This window comes from Aphelocoma coerulescens, chromosome 3 (genome assembly GCF_041296385.1).
Source record: "Aphelocoma coerulescens isolate FSJ_1873_10779 chromosome 3, UR_Acoe_1.0, whole genome shotgun sequence".
NCBI classification, from domain to species: domain Eukaryota; kingdom Metazoa; phylum Chordata; class Aves; order Passeriformes; family Corvidae; genus Aphelocoma; species Aphelocoma coerulescens.
The window spans coordinates 86,458,316-86,476,793 of NC_091016.1; the positions used below are offsets into that span (position 1 = coordinate 86,458,316).

At 35.6% G+C, this 18,478-nt stretch overlaps 1 protein-coding gene and 1 long non-coding RNA gene across 6 annotated transcripts in view; both read left to right on the plus strand.

The window, feature by feature from the left end:
- The window catches only part of EPHA7 (EPH receptor A7), a 162,606-nt gene that overhangs the window by 90,840 nt on the left and 53,288 nt on the right, over positions 1-18,478 (plus strand). The window lies entirely within an intron of this gene.
- LOC138108452 (uncharacterized) lies at positions 1,632-6,496 on the plus strand. The gene is made up of 3 exons (XR_011149968.1): positions 1,632-1,806; positions 3,795-3,874; positions 5,416-6,496. It is a non-coding gene; the product is annotated as an uncharacterized lncRNA (long non-coding RNA).

Genomic DNA, 18,478 nt, shown 5'->3' on the forward strand with positions numbered 1-18,478 from the left:
ACATCCAGGGACTCCACCACCTCCCCAGGCAGACGATTCCAGTACTTTATCACTCTTTCAGTAAAAAACTTTTTCCTAATATCCAACCTAAATTTCCCTTGGCACAGCTTAGGACTGCATCCTTTTGTTCTGTCAGTTGTTGCCTGGAAAAAGAGACCAACTCCCACCTGACTACAACCACCTTTCAGGTAGTTCAGATATGCAACCATCCATCCTTCTTATACAAATACAGCAATTTAAGAGATGGACCAGCATGATTGTCTCTTAAAATGTTTGCAGCTTTTTTAACTAAAAGTGTAGAAATTATTAACAGTTTAGGCTTTGGTATAGTGTCTGAGCCTGCATAATGAGAAAGGAGGCTGAGTGTACAAAAGCTTGGTGGAGGAGGACAAGGAACATGCAGTTTCAGCTGCAAGTGAGTTGTACATTTCATGGAATGCCACAAGGAGCTGGCATATGAGTGTAATTTTCCCTATTCAGTAATACGAAGTTTTTAAATGTGTCTGTCTCTCTTCTTTGTCCCATTTACACTTCTTCTAATGCAGAATTTTTGTCTAGGATGGTGCAGCTATGACCAATCTCTGTTTCCTGAAACTAAAGAGGGAATGATAGTCAAGAGAAGTTTAGCAAATTTTTATTTCATTCTTCATAATATTCTGGGGACATTGAGGAGGAGGGATGAAGAACAGTTAATTAGAAGTGAGTAACCAAATATGTGTAAGTGTTTAGCTAGTTCATCTTATGACTCATATCTTCTGTGTGCAAACAACTGAAGACTCATCTTGTGAGAGACGACCTGGTATTTTAATAGTTGAGCTTTTTCCTTTGAAAAGCACAGAAGAAAGGGTTTTAACAATTGAATTCCTTCTTGAGTATCTTTTATTCCCCTCAAGAAAAAGGATGAGAGAATTTAAAGATTGGTGTGAATCTTAGATGAATGCAGTCCAGCCGTTCTCAGGGGTGGTAGCCCTGTTATCTCCAGACAGGGTCTTCTTATATGCCACATATAATGAATTAATGAAATGATAGCCTGCTGCTTCAGGAATGTTCCCATGTCTGTACTTACTCCCTTCTGAGTCTGAATGTCTGTTACAACTTTTGGTCAGGTTATTCAGAATAAAAACCTGTAAGATGATGATTGCAGAAGGGCAATTTCACATTATAAAAATTGGTAGTTTTGACTTAATAAAACCAGCTGGATACAATATTTTAAGTGTTGAATTAATCTTGAAATACTACTGACGGTAACAATCATGGGGACCTTGTTAGGATTTCAGGACTTTGTTGCATATCTCGTTGGGGACTTCATGTCATGCTACTGGAATCTATGACTGCATCACAGCAGAGAGGTCAGCCCCTGCAGGTTTGATTAGAGCTTAAAAAAAAGCTAAAACCCTCAAACATATCAGCCATAGTGTTCCAAAATGTGGAATATGTAAAATTTTCTTAAGAAAATACGTTCTTTAGTGTTTAATCTTTGTATACTTTCAAGCTTAGTCAACAAGAAGGGAGATTTAATCCATTAAATAGTGGCTAACTAGCTGTAAATGATGTCCAGGTGTTAGAAAAACTAATTACTTGTTGGTAGAATTGCCTTGTTAAGGTTTAGGGCTTGATGTGTTCAATGATCTCAGACCTAGGGGGAGGTTAAAAAAAGCTTGGGAAGAAGGATGCCCACTGATAGTGGGTACAAAGAATGCAGAATTTACACGCCATAAGGATGTTTGGCAGAACTCCCAAGATAAGGAAGAAACTAACAAGGCCAACTCAGCAACTGTGCTGGAATCAGCTCTGGCTGGGTAAAAGGTAATTCTGGCAGGGGGAGATTGTGACCACTGACTCATGGACCACTGGCCCAAAAAAAAAAACCCACTGACTGAAAAAGAGAGAAAGACTGAGCATGTGGACAAATTAGCATGAGAAACAAGAAAATCATTAACCAGTAGAAGATAGAATACTAATTAGTAAGAAAACGATGTAACTTGTAGCCAGTGAACACTAATTCCTTTGTTTGCTGAAGTATATAAGTAGTGAGAAGCTTTGATAGTGGGTGTGCTTGATTTGTGGAATACCACCGAGCAGCCAGGCTTGCACAACTCTGAAATAAATAGTCAATGTCTCTATTGAGTGTGTAATTTTTGGCTTGTTGCACGCTGGGTAATGAATCCGATTTTTGTGGACAACAATATCCTCTGTCATGATAAGTGTCATGAGAACTTAGACAACACATTCCACATTTTCTTAAAGTATTATGCTTGATGCAGCTTCACATCAAAAAAATCTGTATAGTAAAGGAAAAGGAGATAAAGAAGAGCATTTGAACACACATTTCTGGAATGTGTACCTGGGAATCCCAAAAGTGTGCTTAAGTTACAACACTAACCCATAAGATTTTAATGGTGGGGTTCTGTTCTTATAACTAGTATTTTGTTGGTGAGCATTTGTGTATCTTTATGTAGCCCTTTGTGGCTATTACAACAGAAGCTTTCTTAGTGTAAATTCAACTGAATGGAATACAAACAGGTTTGATTTAAATTCAAACAACTCTTTATAAGCCTCATTGATAAAGCACTAGTTTTAGGTTGGTTTTTTTTTCTGATGGTGGTGATTTTGTATCTTTAAATATATTGAGACACCATGAGAACATGTAGAGATTAAGTTTTCCAGATAATTTAAAAGCCAACTGAAAAACAAGGATGGTCCACTAACTTGATATGCATAATTTGAAGCATCTTGGACCTCAGACAGATAATGGGATCTGAAATGGATTAATGTTTCTTATCTGTGAGTCCTTGATAATATGTAGGATTCTTGTAAAATTGACTGTCTTTGTCTACAGAGTAGATCTTGCCAAAAGAAGAGTAGTATGCTCAGGTTAGAAGCATAGTAGTCTCTCATTTCTTAGGTGGGATTTATAAATGTGAAACTATTTAATGAAATATTTAATGAAAAGTTAATAACCATGTTTGTAGAATTTCTGCTTCGGCCTAATCCTTTCTTCCTAAGAATTTGTATGTAAATATACAAAGGCTCATGCCTTGAAGACTTCACTCCTTTTCTGTCCAAAGCCAGAGGTTTGAAAGGGAGAGCTAAGGAAGAACAAACCATAAGAAAATTCACCTTGAAATTAATGTGCAACAGGTGTATTCATTTCTAGATGGATTCCCTCCATACTGTTCCCTCTGCAGCATGTATGAGATTGATGAGACATGAAGCAAGCTGCTTCAGAAGAAGTGGACTCTGAAAGGAAGAATGCAGCAGAATCTAGAAATGCTTGGCAGAGATCTTTCCACCAAGTGCCCTGGCATCCATGTGTAAATCCAAACTCAGATTAGCATTTCCCTGAGCAAAGTTTGCTTAATATTTATTACACATAGTTACACAGAGTTTTTAATCCTTTGCCTGCACTGTTTCAAATATAAAGGGCAAATATATCTGCTTTGTGTCCTTCTTGAATATAGTTTAGAGTATGGAAATGTAGTAGATTAGATTTAAAGCAGGCAGTTGGCTATAGATGGGTTATTTAATTTGGACTTGATCCCACAAAACAACCATTTTTAACAAAATAAGTAACTAAAAGTCAGAATATTCTTAAATATCATTGACTTTACTTGACTGAAATTTTAAGCACAGGCTTTCATAATTTACAGAGATGAACCTATTTACTAGTAAATTAAAAATGCTTACCACTCCTACTGATTTCTTGCATCAGAATAAACAATGTCAGAATCTGAAAATGAAAATACTTGTTTAGAATGGCATAACTTCTAAATATATTATTTATTTTCTATCAGTGCTATCTTTCAGGAAGAAAATGACAAGGAAAAAAATCAAAAGCAGAAAACCCTTTCTGTGGCATTGTGACTCATTTCAGGTAAATGATTGATTCAGGGTAGCTCAGAATCGAATCTAGTATGACCCAGTTGTATCGGGGTGAATTTGGCTTTAAAGTATTGCCCATTCCTGGAAGCATGAGTAAAAAAGCATTGATTCAACAAAAAATCTCTCTGATAATTTGTTTTAGAATCAGCCTTTCAGCAAAGTAACAGGGCTTATGTAGAAAAAGAGTGGTTTGGAGTTTATTTATTTATTTGTTTGGGGTTTTTTCCCCACACTAATCTGCAAGAGACGGTGAGTGTAAATCATCTTTCTCTTTCAGAGTATTCAGACTCAATTCATTTGTTGAAATGAAGCAGCTAAAGCTGCTTTTTGGAGCAGCCCATACTTTAACATATTGAAAACTTTCAGAAATTAAAGATTTTTAAAATGTAATCTCTTCCAGGAGGCAGCAAGGGAAAGCATCTTGCCAGAAGTTCATCTTATTAAAAAATGACTGAATGATTTATAAAGTAGCATTCAGACTGATTTAATTGTTGAGGCTGGAGCAAATCACATCCTGAATTTATTGCAGATTGGGCTATGTTAATCTGCAGGCCAGGATTTCATAGCTACAAGTTTGTTGATTCCACCTCTCTCTTCTTTTCATCTTTCTTTCACATCTTCCATTGCCCTTTTTCTCTTTTTTCTCTTCCTCTTTCTCCCATATGTGTTTTTATTTTTTTTTCCTCTTCAGCTTCAAGACAGATTAATTCTGATTTAGTTTGCAGGGGTAATGGAAGTCACATTTTTCTTTCTAAAGCTTCCTGCTAATGAAGGGCAGTGCTTGGATAGGTCTGTCTTTGGGTTTATTCAAAGCTCTCACACTTGCCAGACCAGATTGTATGTGAGTTCAGTTCAGTGAGCTATTGAGGAGTAGGTTCTGGTTTCTAGGAGTAATAAAGGTTTGATGTGGGTAGATCCTGAGATGGAGCTTTGAGTTATCATATGGCACATCACTCGTTAGTGATTAAGCCTCAAAGGCTTCAAAACAGTGACCATTTCATGGAAGATAAAGAATATATTGTATGCTTGCATCCCTTCAACTTTCTTTGTGCTTCAGTCCTGTTTTTTGTCTCTTTTAAAAAACTATCTTTAGAAAAGTTCTCTCACACTTTGTCTATTTATGCTGTCTGAAATGAGATCCTACTTCTCTCCCCAAATCCTCTTCAATTTTCATAAGGAAATATGCTGAAATGTAAGAGCTGCAAACAGGTTTTCAACATTTTCATATGAATACAAAGAAGTTTTATCCTCTTAAAAAAAAAAAAAAATTATCCTTCCCATCTGTCAAAGTGCATAAACCTGCTTTCCAGAAAGCATATCCCTGATGGTAGACACCAGAAAACTAGTAAGAAAATAAGTGTATCTCTTAATAGCAGTAATTTTATAGTGTTTGGTAGAGCTGACTAGCATGACATTTCATTTGCACTTACAATCCAGACGTGCCTAGAAAGATTTAATAAAGTTTAAACGTTTAATGTTACTGCAGATGTTTTAATTTTGATACCTTGACACGTACAAATTTCCTTCTCTTAGGGTCTTGCTTGCAATATTGAAGGCTCAGAGAAATTGTGATAATTCATCATACTTGAAGCGTTTGAGCAAAGTGAGGATGCAATAATGCATTTGTATTGTGAAAAGCTCTTCGGGTTTTTTTCCCCCACTTTTGTGCTGTACCCTAGATGTCATCCTGAGATAAGGAGTAGAGCTTTCATTTAATCCCCTCTGTGTTCCCATGCAAACAACTGTATTTTTCTCTAAGGGTACATATCTTCAATAAGAGCATTAGCAGAAGAACGTGTGGCCGACTCGGCTGCCCAGGATCTGGGGCTCCTGTTCCTGCCCCTCTGTTTCCATGTGGATGCAATCAGATCACTGAACTGCAGCATGCTCCAAAAGGCCAATTAAGCATTCTGCTTCAACACTGTGCTCCTCTTTTTCACTCATCTATGCTACAGAATTAAAACAAAACTCTTACACAGAAGTTTTGGAGATGTAAAAATCAAAATCTTTCACCCCAGCCTTAAAGCCTGGAAGGAGAGAGTGAGCTGTTGATGCCCACAGAGATATCTGAGCCACAGCACTCCTGATGAGGGCTTCTGGGGAGCCTCCAGATTTCTCTTTGTTTAAAACTATGTCACCATTTGAAATCTAGCTAATGTGGAGAGAATTCATAAGCTGATTGCATGCAGCGCTTCCCTTGTTAAGGGTTAATTATTATGCGTCTTTCCTTGCACCATATGGTGGACTTTTCTTTGCTCTGAAATGCCTCTCCTTTCAACAGCTCTGCAGATTAAAAAGTAAAGCTCATTAGCTAACAAACGCTATCCCTTTTACTTGAGATTTACATGGTTTTATGTAATTTTACGTACACTTGACTCATTGTTAGGTATAACTAGATACGGTTTATGAAAATTGTCATCTATTTTTATTTTTTAAAGTAAGTTATGGTAATATTTTTATTACTTTTCTCTATTCTCTGTACTAAGAAAAGTTTTCTTTCTGTACCTTGATGCTGTGTTTCCAATTAGGCATGACCATGACTATGTATACTCTTCAAATGACAAAAGTTTAAACTATTTGTTGCTGCAGGATCAATGCCAAGGATCTCCTAATAAAACTGGTTATATGAAGTCAAAGCTTCCTTATGCATATTTACTTTCATGATAATCCTAGCCTAGATATGGGTACAGATAGAACCAAACTCTTAATTTTTGGCTAAAATTTTTCAGACAAATGGGTTTTCTGATCTTTCTGCTTAATAGTTTGCGGAAGAAGAATACCGGACTTTTGAAATAAAACATTAACGTTTCGTATTAAGTGAAAAGAGAAAGGGTGTAATGTGGGGGATTTGACTTATTTATATAGGCAGATTTATATGAACCACACTTTCAGCAAGATAACTTAGTTGAAATTCTGGCAAGGAAATAGCAATTGTTGATTATTATTTTGCCTTTTTAATATTTTTTCATTAAATTCCTTTTTGATCTGGCATAATTGCACATCTTTGAACAGCACTCATTTTGCATGCACCTTTTGTGGACTTATGCCTTATTGAGTGTTATGGAGATGCTCATAAACATTGATCTTGATAAATTCTGGCAAATACAGGATAATGGAAAATTTTAAATGTTGCACATATGTTATCATTTTCTTTATATTTTTATATAATATTAAACACACTTTAGGAGCTACTGGAAACAATTATTCCTGTAATATTAAAAGATTTATTCCTTCACTATTGCCATTACCATGCCCTACTGGTATTATTGCTGTCTGGATATACCACTAGTGCTACGGATTATTAATGTTGGAATAAGAAAGGGAATTCTGCCAGTGCATTATAAATATTCAGAGAAATGGAATATGCATTCTAGTTGCATACTTGTGGTACACAGTTTGGGAAAACAGGCCTTTACTGAAACTAGCTTTAAATAATTCTTTATCCTGTTTGATGCTCCATTTTTTTTATTTTTAAGATATTTTTAAGCTTTTTCTGCTGATGACCTGTCTTTTTCTGATTTATTGTTCAAAGAATCTTTACTCCAAAATCTGATAAGAACTGCTACATGGAACATTATTTGTGATGTCACAAATCAACTTTATGGTTTTTCTGCAGGGCTGAGCCCTGCTAACCAAGATAGAAATAGAGGTACCCTGTCTTGTTTCATGCAGGTATTTCTGATAAAGAAAGAGGATGGCAGTGAGTTATGTATAAGGCAGGGGAAAATAGACATAATTCTGTTGCTTTTCTGCTATGAATATGTCTTATTAATTGCATGGAATCACAGTACTTTTTGCCTTATTTTTGAACTATACTTAAAATTATCTCTCATCTGCAGAGCTGTATAAAGTCTGCTACCAAACTAGCTGAAAGACAGTGTCATTATCAGGGTTGGTTTGTTGTTTTTTGGGGGTTTTTTTTGCCTACTGTTTTTCTTTTCTTTTGGAATAGCATTGAAAGGCTCCCATCAGACTTCAGGCTGACTACATTAGTCATTAGATCCACATATAAAAATGCATTCTCTAACCAAAAAAGCTTTTTACTCTGAGTAACAATGACATGCTTTGCCAAGGACAAGGTGAAATGCTAATGTCCTGTTTACCTCCTTCCAACGGACTGCATGGTGGAATAGACAAAAGTCCTTACTCTGAAGGACAGCTTTATGATTCTAATTTCAGGAACTTCCTGAGTAATTAAGACATGCTCATTTATTATGCCAATTTGCAATGGTTCTGTCTAGATAACAATACAGATTCTTCAAATTACTTTCCACCATTTTAGATGAAAAACTTTATCTGCTGGTTCAACAGACATTTCCCATGTCTTCTTTCCTAAATCTCTGACATAGACTTTTTTTTTATTAGACATGACAGAAAAAACATTGCGTAGCTTTTGAACTTTAGATTAGGAAATTAAGTCAAAAGTTAGTGAGAGTTTGCATTAAGTCAAAAGTTAGTGAGAGTCTGCAAATTTTGGGACTTGGAAAAGTTTGTGATCCAGAGTATTTAAAATACCACTTCTGTTAAAGACTGCTACACAGTTGACCAGACTTCAGGTTAAAAAACTCACAGTAAAACCCAGAAAAATTTACTTGTGCTTTTTAAAATGAATAATTATGCTAGTCATTTTTGATTGTTGTAGGTTTTTTTAAAGAAAGTTCTAATGTTAGAAATATTTTTAATAGTAAAAAAATATAAATAATTACCAGGGAAAATTCTTTTGACAATGAGAATTTTGCTGAATTCAGATATTATAAAATATTGAATCTTATAGGTGCTTTTTGTTGTTTTTTTGTTTGGTGTTATTTTGGTGGGGTGCTAAATCCAAATAAATAAGTAAACTAAATACTATTTATCTAATTAGATCTACTATCTAATTAATAATAGATATTTTTTTCTACGTATTTGTAAATAGGTTATTCATTGCTGTATTCCAAAGATTTATTATTCGTTACATATATTATATATGCATTATATATTACGAGTTGCATTACATGGAGACAATAATATATATTAGAATAGATAATCATTGCTATATAATTATATTCTATAGTGTACACTTTTTAATCTTAGTATGATGAACCATCTGACTTTCTTTAGTGCAGAATTTTCTTTTCAATGAATACCCTAATATTTCAATGTATACATGTGTAACAGCTGTGTGCCTTATGAACCAAACACTAAGTTACTTCTAGAGAGGGATAAGCTATATGACTCTATTAACAACAGAAACACACACACACAAAAAAAAAAACAACAACAAAAACCAACAAAAAACCAAACCAAACAAAAAACAAACAAACCCCAAAACCAAAACAAAACAAAAACAAAAAAAAACCCCGAAACCAACCAAACAAAAAAATGCTGTTGTAATGAAGAAAAATTTTATGTGTAACATCAGAACATGTGAACTTAAATTTTGGTCAGAATTATTAAGCTGTATAACAGTGGCTTTAATTTTGTTCCCTATGCACAAAACCAAAACAATTTACGTATGTAATACATAAATAGAAATTAAATTATAACATTCTCTGGCACTCTACTGATTTGTTTCAGCTAAAAAACTAACCTTATATCCCCATGGAAATATCTATATTGAAAAAAAAAAAAAAGTAAAAAGGAGCACAAGAAGTATCCCTTAAGCCATCATTTTAAAAATAAAATCATGGCACCCTTTTTTTTCTTCCTTTGAAAGCCTGTTCTCAGGTGGCCAGAGCTTAAGAGCAAAATTCGCTTTTGGTGAATAAAAAAGGGTTGTAATGACTGTAGTTAAGGGAAGATGTGATATAGAAGTATCAGGGCATCTCACCCACGCACTCGCTGGTTCCTGAGATACTCCAGCTCGTTACAGTCAGTTCTTTTCCAGAGTAGTTCTCAAAGGCAGTACTAGTAGTTGCAAAAATATGTCCTAAATTTTCTTTGCAATGCAGGATTTTTAGTGACTTTTCTATAAATTGACTGCAACCTGTAAAACAAAAGAGCAAGAATACATGGGTGTAATTAATAAGTAAAAGCTGAGTTTTTAATATTCAGCATTGTGTACTCCAAAGTCATACAAGCAGCAAATGTCTGAATGGCATTTCTGAGACAATTTCCTTTGAGTGGCAGGAGCATTGTCTCCTTGAGCTGTGGCCAAGTCCTAGATATACAGAGGGAAACCCTATTTGAAAGAGAGATACAGTGAGCTCATGATTTTGTTTTCCTGCATTTAGTTAGCATATATCACTAGATTGATGTTTATGCTTGAGCAGACCCAGCTTTTAAAGCAGGAATTTCACTGTGAACTAAGTGCCCTGAATTCTCCTCTTACCTTGCTTTAGAAAGGGATGCCACCATTTCCACAATTAAGAAGGAAGGGGGAAGAAAATTTTAAAAAATAGTGAGGAAGTAAGCACTGTTAATTTCCGTTGAAGCATCCTTTTGTTAGGCTGTTATTTAGTGTTTTGTCATGCTGTGTTTTATCCCTTGTGCTAGCTTTGCTGACCTTTTGGGAGAGCTTTGGCCAACTGAGATTGGATTTGCACAGTAGATCACATTTTGACCAAAAACCTGTTTTTCCAGACTCCCGTGGGACAGTATATCTGTGTAAGTTCAGACACATACACTTTCTAGATAAGGAAACAGGCCTAATTTTAATCCTTATCAAGTTTAGCACCTACCCAGAAGACTGTATTTTAGTGATAAAGTTAGGGTTTTTTTTAAGACTCTCATGAATCCAACAGGAAGACATAGGGATGTTAAATCAGAAGGTGACTTTACTCTGAGTCTTGGAGATTATTTTTTTTAACTTTGGTGTGCCATTTAGTGCCTAAAGTTGCATGATGGTGAACCTGGGTTTTCTGGTCTGAAGTTACCACTAGAGAATGACGCATACAGGCACCTTCCAGTCACTGCGCCAGATGCTGATGCTTAAGGTACCTTAGTTCCCCAACTCCATTTTAGATGAAAATTTCTAACACCTGAGGCAGCTTTATCTCTGTTAGTAATGAAATTCCTTATTTCCTGTACTTTTTAATCAACACGCTTCAAAAGTGGTATTTCCCCAGTGTTTTAGTAAATGCTTATAAACAATACATATTTTAAGTTAAATGAGAGAACCTATTAAAAATAAATAAATATTTGCTACAGTAGCACCTGGTTGCTATAAAACCTGTTTTGCAAAACTCAAGATTGCCTTTGCATAGGCATACTACCTTTTTTTTTTTTTGTCAGGGAAACATGAGGGAGTGATTTATTTTATTATCAGCATCACTTTGGTGGGTTTGGTTTGTTTAGTTTATGATATTTATTATTAGTTGGTTTGGGCATGATAATTATCCCAGCAAATTCAGTTTGCTGTTTCCCACAAATAAAAGAACATTAAAATGAAAAATTACAGTGTTTTCCCAATAACATCTCTGTGTAATCAGAATAGTATTCTTTCAGGATACAGAGATTCGTTAATTGGCAAAAATCAATGCCCTGGCTATATAAAAGTCCAACAGCATTTATAAATATGCAGACAATGCCTCAATAAAGATGTGATAATTAGAGGGTCATCAGTTTAACACTTTTTTTGTTTCTTTTATGTCATTAATGCACAAGTCATTTGTAGTATTGATTGTTTCTGGTGAGCAGACTTATTTAACTTGTGAGCAGTGAAAACAAAGCAGGTGTATTAGCTTCTATTCACAGCTGATGCTCCAATGAATCAGGTAGACCAGAAAATACATAAGCCAACCAAACAAAAGAAGTGCCAGGTGATACATCTTGACTGAAAGACGGTAGCACAGCCTTCATTGTGCAGAGAGCTTGAATTAAAGAGCCATATCCTGATGTACATAGGTGAGGTTGTTGTTTACCTCAGAGCTGTAAAAAATGCAAGTAGTAAAATAAACTTAGAAAGTTAAAAAGAAGGATGGAAGCACCAAATTAGTACATAAAAGTATATGTCTAAGAGAGAAGTAGTTTTATAAAGTGCATTAAATAAACCATTTTTAAGACTGCAATTTCAAAATAGCTACCTTTAAAAAACAAATCTTTTGAGAATTTGAAAAAAGACACATTAATTTCATTTAGAAGAAAACTGTGTTTGAATACCATGACGAAAGAGTCAGGAAGAAAGAGGACAAAAATGAATTTCATTAAGATCGCTTCTTTATTCTGGTCACGTAATTTTCTTTTTTTTTAAATTATATCTGTGATCTAACACAAGGCTGGATGATTCCAATGATGCAAAGACATAATTTGTTTTTCCAGCCCTTAGCAGCATTTTACTCTTGGGGCCTCTTTCTCAAGTGCTACACACTGCATCACACGCCTTCCAGTCCTTTGGGGGATGCAGGCTAGGGGTATGGATGCTTTCTACTGACCAAATTTAGGTAATTGTTCCAAAGCAAAGAGGGATGGAAAGAGGTACCATAACCCGTTTATTATTTTTAAGAGAATTTACCATTTGCAATTAAAAGGATGGAAGATAGTTGTAGGATGTACAAAAAAGCCCAATTTGGACAATTCCTCTTCAAGAATATTTATCTCTTAAACAAACCATATGTAACTTTTAATCCTCCTCTTCATTTGCCATGGGCAAACACCACAGCAAACAGCACAGTCTTCTATAGTAAGATTTTCGGTTGTAAGTAAAAGTTTAAGTTAAACTACAGTTAAGTTAAGGTTTTCTGTAGTAATATTAGAGGAGACCTAGAAGTATAACTTTCTGAGGTTGCTCTTAACTATATGTAAATTTGGGTCACCTCTCATACCCATCTTTTTGGTGACTGGATATAGCCTTCCTTAAAATATCTCTATTTTTCTATATGTAAGAAACTTGTCTTTCCTTGCTCTTTGGTTCTCCAACAGAAGAGACACTAAAGTCTTCATTAGGCTCTACCATTTTGTTATTTAAACATCACAACTTTACTTGAAAACTTTGCATTTAAATGCATGAAACAACATAAATCATAATTGAGTCAAGAACTAGAAGGACTTTGGTTTTACATTTCAATACAAACAAAATGAGAAGGTGGAAGGAAGATAGGAATTCTATAGAGAAAAAAAGTTAAAATCAGTCTCATCCTACATTTATAAGAAAGAAATAATAGGATAACAGATATATAGAAGGAAAGCTGACCTTTCTTCTCATCTACTTTATTCTGGGAGGAGAAAGAGTTTTGGCCATATCAACTTCTATGCAGACAAGCCTGTGGCTCTATCCAGGAAAAGCTGATACATTCTAGGGGACATTTCTGGATGTCTTCATACATCCTGATTACTGGCAAAGGGACTTTGCTGTGGAAACAAAGGAAATAAGGGAGATTAACTTTTAGTCCCAGAATGACTGGGGCAAAGGGCGCTGTTTAAGCAAAACCAGCATTCCAGCAAAACTGCCACTATCTGGATAACCGGTGACAATCTGGAAATCTGTATCTTGAGCAAATGGCAACACTGTCTATCCACCTTTCACTCTGCTGATTAATAGCCTAATTAAGAGTGTAGTGTGTTCCATTTGTTATAACCTGTTACAGTGCCATGTTATAAAGTGCTAGTGGTTAGATTCTTCTTCATTTCGCCATAAAAAATAATACCACTGGATTTTTAAAAAACATAAAGTGCTCCTGTCATCCTTTCATTTTTATTTGTATTTTCTGCCTTTGAGCTTTATTCTTTTAGGTGTATCATTAAAAATTAGTCACCTGTTAATGTGCTGAAGGCTTTAGGTACCTAGATGATTCTTTGGAAAGAACTAAAGAACACCTGCAATGTCTTAAGGTAATAACTGTCAAACTGTCAGAGGCAAAAGTAACAAGCAAAAATATTTGCAACAAAAGAAAGGAGAAGACAGCCGTTGGAAAGGGAAGCAAGCTATATTTATAAAGCTGGTTGTAAAGGCAGTTAATGCTAAACATGTGATGTTTATGCCAATAGAATGAGTCAGATATGCTTCAAGTGAAATACTGTATTTTGAGCTGCCTGATGTCACCAGCGCCTGCAGGGACAGTTTTCTAACTCTTCATGAACATGCAGCCAGCTCTTCAAAGTAATTTTCATTATGCAACAGTGGAGCTTTAAAGGCATCCTCCCTTATTGATCTTGTTTTTTGCATGATTCAACTTGTTAAGAACAAGATAAAGCTCCTCTGATAAACATTGATATTCTATAGGTAAGGCGAATTTCTTTTGTCTAACGTTTTTATAGTCATTGTATCTATTCAGACAGCTTAACCTTCTGTAAGCCTCTGGTAAGTCATTAAAATTACTTTCTCCCACAACAGTTAAGCTTCCTTTAAACTCTAGCCAGCTTCTTGCATTCCTGACCTTCTGGAACTTCTGAGCCAGTACTTGAGACCAGTCATGGCACCTCACCTACTGATACCCAGTCAGGACTGGGCCAAATTTTTTTCCAGATTTTGCTTTTTTCATGTTAAATTTAATGAGACAGATTTTTCAGAAAGAATGCACTGAGCCAATCTTTCCCTTTCCCTTTCCCTTTCCCTTTCCCTTTCCCTTTCCCTTTCCCTTTCCCTTTCCCTTTCCCTTTCCCTTTCCCTTTCCCTTTCCCTTTCCCTTTCCCTTTCCCTTCCCATCTTCCTTCTTGGACCAAATTCCCTGAGCTACGGGCTAGTATGAAAAGAAGGGATCACATGGGATAATTTCACACTAAACTAATCCATCTCCTTCAAAAGTGTTGCAGATTTGGAATTTCTTTCCTGCTGTGGTTTTTTTTTTTGGGGGGGGTGGGGGGGAAAGTGGGGTGATTTGAGACCTACCTTGATATTAAGTATATATATTAACTAAATACAAATATAAAAAAATATTCTAAGTATTTTAAAAACCAATTTGATGATCTCTTTTATTCCTTTACATTCTTTGGCAAGCACTTTACCACAGAGTGGAAGAGGGGAGAAGTACATACTTAACACTAGAGTATGTAACCTGGATGGGCCGGCTGTACAGCAGAGTTCAAACAGAATTTGGGGTGATCCTGCAACTTCAGGCCATGCTGACTCACTTAAGACACATTCACATGGCTGTTGTGCTGTAGGTCAGCTGGCCAGCTGTTCACATGTTAAGCCTCACAAATCTGCATTAGTCACAATCCTAATTTATCATGTATTTCTATGTATTTTTTTAGCGTGTGCTTCATAGAGTACAATCTCGTGGAACTTACTTGCAAAAACTCAAAAGTCTGTTTGTATCTAGGGGGTGAGAGTGGTTTCTAGGCACTCTGGAGAAAAGTTAATGACTGCAGCAGAAAGGTGGGTAGGTGGTAGACTCCGTCTGCCAAACTTGGCTGTGTGTTGTGTATTGACACAAATTTTAAACTCTGAGTAAGCCAGACTCTTTAAAGGATATGCCTCATTTACCTCTTGAAGAGTGGCAGATGTTTCCACCATCCCTCAGAGGGGAGTCCAGCCTCCCTAGCTGGGTGCTGAGCTGTACCAGTGAGGATGCCTCTCTGTAGGCCTTTTAGGGCAGTCCCTTTCCCTGATTAGATTTCTTTTTGGGAGAATTTTTAGGCATTTACTACATAGACTCAGAAGTTTAAATTAGGAAGGCTAGTTCCCAGCTGTGGGTAATAAATTGAGACAAATACCAGAAATCGGCATCTCTGTATTTCTATCAGAGAAAACAAATATTAGACTAATGATTTAATATTGAGTAATCATAATGAAATTATAAAAAAGCCCAAACCCTATGAAAGATGTAGACTGAAAAACAGTCCTACCACTCAAGTGACGTAGGTTCCATCTTAGGATGCACCTGTAGAAACAATCTAGCTTAAAGGCACACCTAAGACTTGCTTACCTAAGATCTGAAAGACCAGCAGAATCTCCTTCTCCACTAACTCAAAGGACCTTAATGATGCTGGACTTTTATTTTAATATGCCTGGTGAAAAATTAGATGGGATCAGTCCACACAGGTATTGCACACTGGGGTGTGAAATTTGAGTCCAGATAAGGAGAATTATATTTAATGGTGAATTGTACATTACCTTAAAGACTGTAGTGTATGCAGTAGTAGTTCTTTTAATAAAGATAAGCCAGTTGTGTGTTCCACTTCTAAAATAGGTTTGCAATCATGTCCATTTGAAGATAGTTATTCTATTTAATCTGCACACATACTGCATGTATAAAGATCTGATTGGTTCCTGTGATAATAACAGATGTTATTAAAAAAAGTGAAAAAGTGCCATGAGTCTCCCTATTATCTGACTTTATATGTGTATTTCACAAACCTTTAGTTTGGATTAGAGAAACGACAAGGTTAAAAGAAAGAAAAAGCCTTCAAGTAGAGATTTAAAATAAAATCTGCACATATCATTGCCAGCTTTTTTTTATGACTAATTCAGCCACTATTGGCTAGGAAGAACAAAGGAGGAATTTTTTTTTTTTCTGTTTTTGTTATGCCTGAGCATTTGTACAGTACATCTTTGTTTAGTTAAGTAATCTGTAAATTAAGTAGCCTCTACTATTTCCCCTTTTTTAGCAGTGCTCACATAAAGATCTAGAAAAACTCACACCTAGGTAATAAGTAGATTGACTACTTTTATCATTGAATGATCATAAGAGGAGTTCCTAAGTGGTTTAGCGCAGCTATTTTTTAAGTCAGGGTTTTTACATGCACATTTAGGGGAGAGTAATGAGCATTCAGTATATTTATTATAATGGGAAATTCCAGTACCAATAATTTATTTTTTTCATGTCATATAGTAAGTGGTGCTGAGACCATATTCATTAAGGAAACCAGGTGTAGATGTTCATGATTCTGATGTATATCTATCTTAATATGTGTATTATAATGCATTCATGAGTATAAATAATTACACTGGAGCTTTTTCAAATGAATAAGATATTAGAATGTTATTCAGAGGATGTAGTCCTATTTCTGTTTCTGTTTGCATATTGTGCAACCCTTCACATTCTGTTATTTAATACACTGTTGGTCTAAGTTATGCTGTATTGTTTGACTGATCTAAATATGACCCATATTGTACATTATGCTCACTCATGTCAATTGAGTTGCTCTGCTAGTGATGGGCCTTGGAATCACTAAATTTGAGTCTCTTGCTGTTGGTGGCAAGTGAAACTTTTGTGCTATACATACCTGTAGGTACCAATAATTTCTACTGAAGACCTGGAGGCTCTCGCAGGAAAATAGTAATTGAAAAATTATCTATACAGTCTGTGTAGGAAAACAGTAATTTTCATTAAAACACGGGATTGTGCTGTTGTTACAACTCAAGTTTAATTGCTTTTGTGACATTCTCGTTTTATGGTCTTTTTGCTGTCTCCTTTACAATCTGGAAAGACTTGAAAGGCGTGTAGACACCATTTTTCCATACTTTCATTTAGCAGAACAGCTTACGTTGGATGCAGCCTGAAAGACAGACCAACCCTACTCTCACCCAATACCCTAACTGTGAATGAGGGAATGGAGAATCAGATCTAAAGTTTATTATTTAGGATAAATAGAACCATAATAAACTATTCAAGATGCTAATTCAGTTTTGCTTATTTTTCCAATATATTGAGTAAATGTGCAATAAAACAGAACCAGCTTTGTTTGTTTGGGTTGTTTTTAAGTTTAGCCTTTCTGACTTATTTTTGCATGGTTTTGTGTTACTGCAAAGAGCTCCATTTTCATCTCCTTCATCCTGGATATTGATTAAAGTTCAACATTTGGGATGAAAGGAGTCAATGCAGTCACTACTTATTCGCACCATCAAAAATTGAAAGAGAATCCTACCCAGAACTGTTCTGGCTTTGGGTTTTTGTGGATTTTTTTTCCTTATAAAATATTAGTTCAGACTTCAATACCATGTAGGAATATTTTCATCATCAAGTTGATTTTCTGCAGTTGTGAAGCTGGAGTTATAAAAGGAGTCACAGTATTTAGATGGCAGTTTGCTAAAATACCTCTAGGCCCATCAGGAGTTAGACTTATTCTATTGTATGTAGAAAGCTGGATCCTACAAGATCTGCGTGAGAGGTAAGTCAGAGCAAACTCCTGGCTAATTACCTTCAAGTGCTTTAAGGATAATGGAATACCTCCTTAAATGCGAAGGAAAATTTAGGAGGAAGGAAGAAATTGTAGATAGTGTGTGAGAAAGATGGGGTCTACCTCACCTATAAAGTACGTAAATGTCATGTGTCAGTTTTATTTGCTTTACTGGGTCATCTGTTTCTTCTAAAATCAGTGCCTAAATTCACTGTGTAGTTAGTGGAGAAAGTTTTTCAAAGGTCTTAAAGTGATGTTTTAAAATTTATGGGTCTCAGTTTAAACAGGCAGGCTCTCTTTTTGGATCTTTCCAGTGCAGTTACCTCTCTGTCACAGGGAGCAAACCTATTTGGGGGAACTTAAGCACTTAATTGATGTATGCTGTAGTCACCTAAAGGGGAGGTGCACCCAAGTGCCTAAGTTAGATTGGCTGTATCCCATCTAGAATTACTCCTGAAACAAACAGTAAGGACCATTCTCTATGAAATTGGCAAATCAATTGTAATCTTTTTGTTAAAAAATATAAAAAATTGTAGCAAATTAATGATGTAGCTATGTTGCATAATCAGTTGTGGTAATTACATTTTTAATTACTTTACCCTTAGGACCTGGTTCTGAT